A 12,815-nucleotide genomic window follows, 5' to 3' on the forward strand; every position below is an offset into this window, starting at 1 on the left:
GATACTGAATAATTCTAAGTCTCTCTCATGTTTAAAAAACAACGGTCCTCTTTAGAATCCCAACCTTGACTCAGCCGTCAGTGTCGAGTCCAAAAAGTGCCCACACCTTTTGACCCAATAAGCCTACTGTTTAAATCTGTATTAAGGATGTGCCTTAAAATGCAGATAAACATTTTGGTGTTAATGCTTACTGTAGTTCTTTATAGTAACACACAAACAATAAAACTGTAAACTACCTAAATTACCAATAATAGAGAAATTTTGAAATGCTATTTGTTAAATGATTTCGGTAAGTGAGAAGTCCTACAGTATGTTACATCAAAAAAAAAAACAAAAAACAAAGAATATAGGGCGCCTGAGTGGCTCAGTTGGTTAAGCGGTTGCCTTCGGCTCAGATCATGATCCCAGGGTCCTGGGATGGAGTCCCACATCGGGCTCCCTGCTCAGCAGGGAGTCTACTTCTCCCTCTGCCTCTCCCCCGACTTTTTCTCTCAATCTCGCTCTCATGCTCTCTCAAATGAATAAATAAAATCTTTAAAAAAAAAAGAATATAAAATAGTACACGGAGGATTACAGCAACAATTTATACTTACATAGACATTATATAAAAGAAAGACACGAAATTGTTCATAGTGTTTATCTTGGAAGAGTGGAATTATAAATGTTATTTTCTTCTTTGTACTCGCCTGGAATTTCCCAAATTCATATGCATGATTTTATAATTAGAAAAAAAATGCTTAATGAAAAGAATATTAGCAAGTTCAATAAAAATCAGTCAGCATTCTATCTGAAGGTCAAATACTAAGTAAATGTCAAAGTGTTTTCAACAAATAAAACTATACCTCAAGGAGATTGCACAGTACTGGCTATTCAAGAGATCCTGCAGGACCCCCCGCCCCCCACCCCCCCCCTCCGCTGGAGCTCACAGCAGGTGTCCTGGCCACGGGACCATGCCTGCATAATGACAAGGAGGGTAGGGAAAGAACATGCAAAAATGGTCATTGTTGCCCTACTAAAGTGGGGACCCTGGTAGTTATTTTTCTGTAATTTCAAAACAATGCTTTTAATTCTGGCAATGAAATAAAGAAAGGGAGAATGAGCAAAAGCGTGAGCCAATAGTTTAGGCTTTATTCACATTAACTAGAGCATTGCTTTTATAACAGGCTGACAAACTCAGTGCATCACAATCAGTATGTTTTTAATTAAAAAAGGACAGAACAGAACATAGCAGAGCTATCGTGTATATTAAGGGTGTGTGTTTCAAGAAACTTGTTCCTATAGCATATACTTATACTGGGAGGTAGTGTAAAGTGCATTTCTTGCTATTGATTGTGGCTAAAAGAAGGAGAGGAGTGGGGAGAAGGACATGGGAAAGAAGTTAAGGACAAAGACACTGAGCCTAGTGAAGAGGTTGTCCACAATGAGGTAAAGAAGCAGGGAAAAAATATGTTCATGCAAAGCTAGTCAGTAGGGAAATGTTAACAGAACAAAACAGCTCTTGACTCAGTATTAATACTGAAGCTCTAAAGAATGCCAGGGACCAGAAAGAATATTCCCATAAACATAACTGTTTCCCCAATATGAGAAGCCACCATTTGGAATGGATCTCCAGGTATAGCAAACCATGACATCGTAAACAGTGAGGAAGATGACTTTCAGCAAGGGCAACATCAGGCGAAATAACTAAGTCTGCTTGTGAAAAATAGAAAGATGCCCTCTTTGGAGTAGGAATGAACTCAAACTTCTTTTTCTCAGTGCAGGCAAACTAAATAAGCAAGTAAAATGGAGGGAAATGTCTCACTCTATCATGGGTGTGACCATGCCCTTAGAACAAATAGGGGGAAAGTAAACAGCTGGATGCAGTAAGAAAGCAAGGAGAAAAGAAACTCTCACACGCCCTTCTCAGTCTGCACCTTTCTCCAGAATCACGTCCAGTTCTATTCTTTGCTTATCACGGGGACTCAATAAATATGGGTGGGACTGTTGAATTTTGAGAAATGGCATCGAGCCCTGTAATAATGTTGCATAGAGAATTGGGTTTTCTATAAGGCTTAGAGAACATTATGGTTTTTCTTGAGATGACCTTTTAAAAGCCTGAGATTTTATTGGGCATCGTAAGTTTACAACTGGAATTACTTTTCTCCAGATGCAATAGATGAGTTGAGCACTTGGATCTTCCAGATCTTCTGGCAGCTTCCCTGACTGGTTTAATAGTCCTCTGGCCCGGAGAGCTGGAGAGCATCCACAAACTGAGAGATGCAGCTACTGTTCTAGAATCAATTACAAAAGTGTTACACACAACTGGTCTGGGCACGCATTCCTTCGGGGCTACCCAGTTTGTATTTGCAGGTAGGGATGAGCACTTAAACAATCACACTGTTTTCCTCCTTCCTCTAAGTCTGCTTTCAAACCTGCAAGACCATCCCTCCAGGTCTGCTGCCTCTCAAGCATCAGAGAGGCTTCTGGAAGGTGAAAAGGGACATCCACTGCGTCTTTACCAGCCCCATGTACTCCCCTGCTCATGGGGCTGCAACCACAGAGAGCTCCTTCTTCCCCAAGCCAAGCTTTTTTCTCTCTGCAAAGGCCATTTGCTTAAGTCTTCAGTGAGGTACTCTTTTTATAGATTTTACCAGCATGCCCTGAGTGGAAATAAGATTTGCCAGACTATGCTTTCCCAAGAGTCATTTATGTAACTTTTTAGGATGAAGGTTCCCTGACAATCTGTCAGTCCTCTAGTTTAGTGACCCTTTGAAACAAACTTATTACTTGCCAGAAATGAAAATGATACTTCTTTAAAACCTGCTACATGCTATCCAACCAAAATTGTGTATCTCAACCACTGTTCCAGATTAGGTCCAGAGTATGCTATGCCTTCACCACTAGGCCAACCCAAAGTTGATTAAGGAAATGTATCACCAGGCCAGGCCTTGGGGGGCTGCGATGATATCACACACGTCAACCTCTGTGCAGAGTCTAGTGCAGAGTAAACTCTTAATGAATGCTTGCAGTTACTAATAAGTCATCCAGGAGTCGGCTCCACCCATTTATATTGTCATTCCTCTTCACTGAGGCAAGCAACACATTCTCTGCTTCCTCCTTTGGAATCACAGCCCCTCCGTCTATTTTCCCTCATTGGTTCCCACGTTGGGACAGAAAGAGTCTCTGATGGGCATTCCTCAGGGACACGGAGAGGCATTCTGCTGATTCTTTGGGTAATCATAAACCATCCAGTTTCTAGCTGACCTGCTTGCTACCTAGTCCCCTCGGTTACCTTCCCAATGCTCAAATAATGAGGTTGCCCCAAAGACAGTCCAAACTTGCCCATAAGTCATTCAGAGCCCCTTTCTTTCTTTTGACTGCTGACCCGTGGTCTTCTGGTTGTGTATCTATTAATTCTCTCCACGTTCTCTGTAAGGTGTTTACTTTAGGCTTCTCTGTTTTTTTCACCTTTGTGTGTGGGTGTGTGCCTCCGTTTTCCTTTTCCACAACTGAGTGATGGCATTTCATGTGTTAATTCTTAGTGTTCACTTTCTCTCTCTCCCCTGCAGGTCCTATTCACCAGAGCGGGAAGGTTTCGCAGGAGCCACGGGGCAAGTACGGCCCTCAACCAGCCATCGGCTCCCCACTCCAGGCCCTGTGTCCTCCCCTATGAAACCGGAGAGCAGGGTCACATACTCAAATACTTTTCTAGGGCTGGGCACAGAGGCAGGAAACCTTTCAAATGAAGGTAAAGGTTCAGGGTAATATAATAGGGGGTGGAAGAAACAGAGTGAAACTGGAAATCACACGTCCTGACTGAAGGGACAGGCACAACTCAGCCACACTAAGGTATTGCCAGGGAAAAATATCAGCCAGTATTGCTGGGTCTTCGGATTGGTTTTTTTCCAAAAGAAGCCTGAAATCTGGATGATTATGTAAAATATTGGGATTATTTTAATGTTGGCAAATAATATTAGTACTAATACTAACAAAATAGTACTCACGCTAAGCAAAGCACACTGTGATGACTGTGGGCTCGAACCACATTTGGGCTGCAGGCCTCATGTGACACTGCTGAATTAGGGCACAGCTGAAGTCCCCTATTGTACTAATGTCATTCTGTAGCATTGGGCATGCAGTGGATTCCCTTTCCTTGTGATTTCTGGCTCTCTCTGTTTGAGGAAGCGACCCTCTGACCTGAGAACCTTGCTTCCACATCTCAGCCCCATATTACTTCAAATCTATTGTGAATCAGAATCTCCTATTAACTTAATTCATCAAATTGTATAGATTTCTTTTCTTCAAGATTTCCAGCTCTGGTTTCTGTTTCTATAATAAAAGAAGATAACATTAAATAGAAAGTAAAATCCACACAATCTCGGAATCTTATTTTTGGCTTATTGTGTCAGCCTTTTTCCCCCGAATTAAAATACTGAAAAGGAGCCCCATCAGCCAACGTCTTTCAATTCTTTTCCTGATCCTTGTACACCATCTGGTGGCAGAACAGTCTGCTTAGAACAAGTGAAATGCCCAGTGAAGAAGGCACGGCGCCAGGCCAACGAGGTGAGGAGGAAAGAGGGAGAGCATCAGAGGGGCAGCAAGAGAAAAGGAAGAGAGGAATGAGATCAGAAACAAAAGTTATAGGTAATCCACAAATTAAGGGATTAACTGCTGAGAATTAGCTGGTGACCATTGATGTACAACTTTAAAGCTCCTTCTGTAAAAAAAATTCCTTATAAAACCATCCGTATCCATCTATCTATACTGTACTGCACAATAGTGTTTATTGGAAGGAAGGAAGGAAGGAAGGAAGGACCTCCAGGCAGCAGCACGCGAAGACAGGACAAGCAGCCTATTACGGGTTGGACTGCATCACCCCAAAATCCGTATGTTGAGCTCCTGCCCCCCCAGTAGTTCAGAATGTGACCTTGGTCACTGCAAATGTCATTGGTTAAGATGAGCTCATACTAGAGTAGGGTGAGCCCCTACTCCAATATGACAGGTATCATTCTCAAAGGGGGAATTTGGACAGAGACATGCCCACAGACAGGATGCTAGGGGAGGATGAAGGCAGAGTGATGCAGCAGAAGCCAAGGAACGCCGAAGATGGCCAGCAAACCCCCCCGAAGCTAGGAGAGAGGCATGGGACAGATTCTCTCTGGGTCCCCAGAAGGAATCAGCCCTGCTGAAACCTTGATTTGGGGCTTCCAGCCTCCAGGACTTTGAGATGATAAATTTCTGTTGTTTAAGCCAATCTGTTTGTGGTCCTTTATTACAGCAGCTTGCCTGTGGCTTTGAAGTGTCTTTTTTTTTTTTTTTTCTTAATCTCAAGAAGCGTCACTGCTGTTTTTTATGCCATTACAGTGCATATCATAAAACCAAATCATCTACATTCCAAAGATAAGGTGGGCAGATTCCATTCAACTTTGCAAATATTTATTCACTGTCTACTACAGTGAGGTATTTAAAACAAAATAATCACTCATTCCTGGATTCACAAAATGCTGACATTAGAATGGACAACAGAGCTGCTTTGGTACAAACCTTCTCCTCTGAAAAGGAGAAACTGCAGACCCAGAACACTCACGGCTGGACCCTCAGTTATGTAGCTAGTAAGTGGCAGAGTTAAAACAAGCTCCTGCCTCCCAGCCCAAGGCTCTTTGCACTTGGTAACTTCAACCACTTTTTGTTTTCCAGCAAAGCTAAAATTACTACTCTTCCTCATTTTTTTCTATTTATGCAAATAATTATAACCAGGCGAGTCTTAGGCTAACATCAAAGACTTACTTATAATGGTTAACATATGTTGGGCATGTGCTAGTCACCACGCTAAGCACTTTACATGCAATACCTCTTTTAATCCTCATTAGAATGTTATTATTACTGCTATTTAATTGATAAGGAAACTGGGGCCCCCAAAAAGTGAAGTACCTTGCTCCAGGTCAACCAGCTAGAAGACTCCAGAGCTGGGCTTTGGTTCCAGAGCCCACCCTTTAAGTGGTTATGTAACATTGCCTCCTTGAAGAGAAAACAAGTCCACTACACTGGCACCTACTGGGCTGGCTTCACCACTTTTAAAATCCCTATGATATTGAACCACCCTTTGTAAAGAGAAGGCAACATTTTTCCATGACTGCTTGAACCCTGTTTAAAGCAACTTTAAACCACAATGATGTTACCAATGGTGAACAAATAGATCTATCAGCAGCCAAGTTTCTGTTTGCTTCTTAAAAATCACTGGTGCGCAATGAAGACAATCCACCCCAGGTCTCAGATCTTCTATCCCCAAATAGATCATAAATTCACTTATAGGTCTTCCTCTTTCAGAAAGCTAAAGCTTTATTCAAAGTCAAATGCAGCCAGTTGATTTTTTAAATTTATATCCAGGATGAGTCAAGAGGAGCCAAAATGGCATACAAAAGTTAGATGCTGTTACGTGTATAATACCCCAATTTTGTGATGCAGTTTTAGTGTTACTAAGTGTCACCTCTCAGAATTCCATGTGTAAGTGCTTTTTGCTTCATGCAACAATTAATTGGTTTTATCCTAATAGCATGACACCTAGCATGAGGGTAAAGGTGATGGGTCCAGCCGTACTATGTACTCAAAGAAAACAGCAGGTCACTTATTACCACTGGGGTGAAAATTGTATGCCTGAGTTCAGAAAACATGTGGGAAAGTTGACGTAACTCAAACAAGAGAGAAAGAGCCATGATGATGGAAGTATTAGCTCCAAAAGATATTTAATAACAAATTTAATTTTCCTGGCCTTTGCAAGGTAGAATGGACAGAAGAAATGTGGAATGCAAGGCTGTCATTATTCAAGTTCAAGTAGAATGATGAATTGTGACCTGCTCTATCCTGCATCTCTCCCTCCAATAAGCTAAACAACAGCCCTTGAAAAACAAAACAAACAAAAGACCCAAAAACTCTTGTGATGACAGCCAGGTAAAGTTAGACATGCAGAGCCTCCCAATCGATGCCTAGGTTCACACTCTTAAATTTAGGTCCCCCCCCATGGCTCAGGCATGACAGAAGAGCCATCAGGCAGTGGCTGAGCACGTGTCCCAAATGCTCCAAATTAGTGGTTGCAGATCTGAGGTGTAACCACTAACTAAGGTCACAACGCACACTCAAGGGAACACACCTGCTTTGCCAATGCCATAATTCCCCTTCTTCCAGTTTTCCAACTCACTGATTCCAAACTATGGGATGACAGAAAAGACCAGGATCTTCTGGATCACATGGAAGGAAGGGAAGTTTTTAAGGATATTAATGGTAAAATCTGCAGATTCTATTTGTATGTCCATCTCGAATACTGAATCTTAAGAAAAGACTTAATTTTGTGCAGTGTTGTAGGGAATGGGCATTTTGGTGCTAGTTAGTTGAAAACCACCTTCAGCCAAACATATGAAATTATACAGGCTTGAAACATACACAATTATAAATCAAGTAAAAAGAGCCTGTGAGACAATATTCATGGAGAAACAACCACAGAAAGAATTTGCCTCTGAATAGCCCAGCAAAGAAAAGGCCAGCACTGAACAGAAGTCTTGGCAACTTGTCAGTGGGCTTAGGAAGAAAGAAATAGTGACTACTGAAACAGGTTTATGTGCGATTTCCTGAAATACTGTGGAGATTGTGTTTTCTACCATTAAGTTTACAACATAGAGTGCTATGCTTCTGAAGTCAAGACAGAAGCATTTAGTCTCAAAGTTTATTCTGCCAAGTAAGTGATCCATAAGATACTTCAGATGTGTATCCAATACCATTCTAAATTACTTTAGAGTACCAATGCGTGCTCAAGTACATGCTAATACCTTATTGTAATTCAAGATTCCATCTCCCTTCTTATATACTTCTAAAAAAAAAATGTAGTTTGGAATATTACTCAGCCATAAAAAAGAATGAAATCTTGCCATTTGCAATGATGTGGATGGAGCTAGAGTGTATTATGCTAAGTGAAATAAGTCAGTCAGAGAAAGACAAATATCAGATGATTTCACTCATATGTAGAACTTAAGGAAAAAAACAGATGAACATAGGGGAAAGAAAAAAGGGAAGGAGGCAAACCATAAGAGAGACTTTTTTTTTTTTAAGATTTTATTTCTTTATTTGACAGAGAGGGAGAGGGAGAGAGCACAAGCAGAGGGAGAGAGAGAAACAGGTTCTTCGCTGAGCAGGGAGCCTGATGTGGGTCTCGATCCCAGGACCCCAGGACCATGACCTGAGCTGAAGGCAGACACTTAACCGACTGAGCCACTCAGGCATCCCCATAAGAGAGACTCTTTAACTACAGAGAACAAACTGAGGGCTCTTGGAGGGGAGGTGGGTGAAGGATGGATGGGCTAAATGGGTGATGGGTATTAAGGAGGGCACCTGTATGAGCATTGGGTGTTGTATGAATCCCTAAATTCTACTCCTGAAACTAATAATACACTATATATTAACTAACTAGAGTTTAAGTAAAAACTTGAAATAATAAAAAAAATAAAAATTTTTTTTAAAATGTAGTTTGGTATCTCGTAGGCTGATTCTTAACCTAATTTGCTTTGAAGTTTCAATGAGTTGAGGTTTTCTTTTCCTTTGCTTTATGCTTTTTACCCAAGCAATATACACAATTCAGTTATAATGTTTTTCAGAACTCTTGCAAACGATGATGATTCTAAGATTAAATCTGATACTCGGTGCCTTCACTAGTCTGAGTGTATCAGAAATCTCCATTTCTAACGCTGACTGATCAAGTACAGAATCAGATTTGTTATAGGAGAATGGGTACTGTACGAAGTAAAGGTTAGAGAGAGAGAAAGAATGTCAAACTTCTAACTTCTAGAAAAATAAAAGTACAGACAGACTTGATTACAAACACTAGAAAAACTGCATAGCTCTTCAGCAGGCATGCTTGCCAAGTTAGAAAGAAACCAGACAGGTTCCGAATGACCACATGCTTTCATTACTAAATGTGCCAAACCTAAATAACCCCTCCCAGGAATCACTCCAGTAAAGTAAAATGCACGCCTTGTAAAATTCACAGTCACATTTCAGTTTTTGATATAAACAAAGGATTATTTTATATCATTTTGCCTATATATTTTTATATCATTTAGCTGATTATTTTTATATCATTTAGCTGTGTTTTAGATAATTTTTGCTGCCTATCATTATTTTTCTCCTTCATATTTTTTTAGCAGGGGAGGTTGAGGGGCTGAGGGAGAGAGAGAGAGAGAGAGAGAACCCCAAGCAGACTCCACACCCAGCATGAAGCCCGACACAGGGCTCAATCTCACCACCCTGACATTATGACCTGAGCCAAAATCAAGAGTCAGATGCTTAACTGACTGAGCCACCCAGGCGTCCCACTTTATTATTTTATTATCATTATTCCACAGTATACAATGTATGCTCCATGAGGTAGTCATGTAGTCTTTTGTGTATTGATGTATCCCAAGCTTCCAGAACAGTGCCTGGCACATAGTAGGCCCTCAATAAACGCTTTTTGAAAGAATGAATGACTATGGCAGATCTGCTCTTGTATGAAGACAATGAAGCAGTAATTTACTCATTAGTAGTTCCATAATACAAAAAAGAAAAGTTAATGTGTAAAATGTAATTATTTAGTTAACTCACAATAGAGCTGTGAGAATTTAGAAGACTAATGCTTAGAATAATATTGATGGGTTTTGAATTATGTCTAAATCAACCACTGCTTTTAATGGCAGAATTTTGCCTGTGGGAGAGAAGATAAATTAATTTCTTCCGGGCAATGTTGATATACTATCAGCATGCAAGTATATTCGGTGCCAATCTTTGGTAGATAAATCTAGGACAGCAGATGAAAAAGCAACATAAGAACACTATGAATTTTTCTTCCTATAAATTTTATAGGAAAAGAAAAAAGGAATAATCCATCATCTATAGCCAAAGAAAATCTCCCTTAGCCCATTTACTGGTAAGGCTAACAATCATGAAGTAATCGCCACAGGGATGTGACGTTTAGTTGATTAACACTTAACTTTTCAACTGGATACATAAAATATCTGTTCTTCCAGCACATTCGATATTACCCCTCCCAGAAAATGAGACAACCAACTATCAGAAAAAAGTTATAGCCAAAGGAAAAATCTTGACAGCATAAAAGTAGACCAGGCTTCGTGCCTAGCATGTACCTAGATTACGTGAATTACCACGGTACAACAAGTAGAAAGCAAGCCTCTAAGGACATGTGAAACTTTAAGTAAGTAGGAAATTAAAAAATTTTCTTAAAACCATTCATTAGAGGTAGCCATTTCACTTTTTTGTTTTCCTGGGAAAACTTTCGTTTTAATTTCCAAGCTAATATTTTCAGAATGGGGATCCAAGCCTCTGTCAGCATCTATCCCTTCAAGTTCTCGTGCTTTTTCCAGGTCCTGTTCGAATGGCAGAGCGGCAGTACCCACCAGCTGACTCCAGAGGGAGTTGATAACAGATTCCATCAGCATTACCGTCAAGGGGGCTTAATGGCAGTTTTCACAAAAATGTTTCTATAGCAACACTGAGAATGACATAACAGGACACCATCTAATATCAAAGTCAATTATCATGTGGTTTCACTTATTTGTGGAACATAAGGAATAGCATGGAGGACATTAGGAGAAGGAAGGGAAAAATGAGGGGACGGGAATTGGAGGGAGAGATGAACCATGAGAGACTATGGACTCTGAGAAACAAACAGGGTTTTAGAGGGGAGGTGGGAGGGGGGATTGGTTAGCCCGGTGATGGGTATTAAGGAAGGCACGTACTGCATGGAGCACTGGGTGTTATACGAAAACAATGGATCGTGGATCACCACATCAAAAACTAATGATGTATTGTACGGTGACTAACATAACATAACAAAATTAAAAAAAAAAATGCGTTGACATCTTTGACCATGGCTCTTCTCAAGTCTAGGCTATTTACTGAGTCTACTGGGTTTCCTACATTTTCTTCAAAAGCAATCTTCGAGGACCTTTTTGATTGAGAAATGAGAAAAGAACTATATGGACCAAGAGCCAAGAGCAAGATGTTTTAAAATCTGTATATGCGGGGCACCTGGGTGGCTCAGTCGGTTAAGCGGCTGCCTTCGGCTCAGGTCATGATCCCAGGGTCCTGGGATCGAGCCCCACGTCGGGCTCCCTGCTCGGTGGAGAGTCTGCTTCTCCCTCTCCCTCTGCCTGCCTCTCTGCCTACTTGTGCTCTCTCTCTATCTCTCTGTCAAATAAATAAATAAAATCTTAAAAAAAAAAAAAAAACTGTATATGCACTAAAAATCCCAATGTATGACCAGAACGTTCACAAAAAGCTAAAGCTGAATAGACTACTGGATGCAATCTGTTGAAACTCAGTTCTAGAACAGAAGCTGCTGCCCAAACTGTATCAGTAGTAAGCTGTTGAGTCAGGATGATTGCCTGGGGATCCTGACCTCAAATATCGTTGTCACGTGTTTGTGTGTGTGTGTGCACATGCACACACACATGTGTGTTTATTTTAAATTCCAGGTTACAGCTGTCTTTTGACCAAAGCAAAATGCAGCTGGGCCAGTGAAAATTTAGACTTAGTGGCTTAATACATGACAGAGGGAAAAAAAATGATACCTGACCCCCTTCTTTCTTTTGCAGTTTTTGAAATACACGACTCCTAAGTTTGCAGCTGGCCCAAAGAAGCATTGTTATTCCCTTTCTTGAAATAACACGTGAAGTAATGTGTACTTACCTAAATGCAAAGATCTGCTGTTCCACTTACCAAAGAAATACTATGCAGAAAATGCTCAACAAATACTGTGTGAAGGATAGAAAATTCCCAATAAATTAGACAGCCATTATTTTTAATAGACCATTAAAGATTCCTCTCTTACTGATCCATTCACTGCAATATTCTTTTAAGAAGTGACTTATCCTTTTATTATGGTTTAAATTTTTAAGAATTTAAGATTCTTTTATGGTAGTAAAATATCCATAACATAAAATTTGCCATTTTAACCATTTTTAAATGTACAGTTCAATGTCATTAAATACATCCATAATGTTGTGCAATCATCACCACCGCCCATCTCCAGAACTTTTTCATTTCCCCAAACTGAAACTTTGCCCCTGGCAACTACCATTCTACTTTCTGTCTCTACGAATTTGACTACTCTAGATATGTCATACAAGTGAAATTACGCAGTATTTGTCCTTTTGTGACTGGCTTATTTCACTTAGCATAATGTCTTCAAGGCTCATCCATGGTGTAGCCTCTGTCAGAATTTCCTTCCTTTGTAAGTCTCAATAATATTCCACTGTATGTATACATTGCACATTTTACCCATTCGTCTATCAATGGACATTTGGGTTGCTTCCACTTTTTGGTGAATCATGCTGTTACAAACATGGGCGCACAAATCTTTTTTTAAAAAAAGATTTTATTTATTTATTTGAGAGAGAGACAGAGTGAGCATGAGTGGGGGGGAGGGGCAGAGGGAGAAGGAGAAGCAGACTCCCACAGAGCAGGGAGCCTAATGCAGGGCTCGATCCCAGGACCCTGAGATCATGACCTGAGCTGAAGGCAGAATGAGCCATCAGGTGCCCCCACAATCTTTTCAAGTCCCTGCTTTCACTTCTTTTGAGTACATGCCCAGAAGTGAAATTGCTGGATCATCTGGTAATTCTCTGTTTAATTTTTTGAGGAACCACTATCCCATTTTCCATAGCAGCTACACCATTTTCTATTCCCACCAGCACTGCCTAAAAATTCCAATTTCTCCACATCTTTGCCAATACTTGTTATTTTCTGGGTTTTTTAAATAGTAGCCATTCTAACAGGTATGAAGAGCTATCTCA

The sequence above is a fragment of the Neomonachus schauinslandi genome, chromosome 3 (genome assembly GCF_002201575.2).
Source record: "Neomonachus schauinslandi chromosome 3, ASM220157v2, whole genome shotgun sequence".
NCBI classification, from domain to species: domain Eukaryota; kingdom Metazoa; phylum Chordata; class Mammalia; order Carnivora; family Phocidae; genus Neomonachus; species Neomonachus schauinslandi.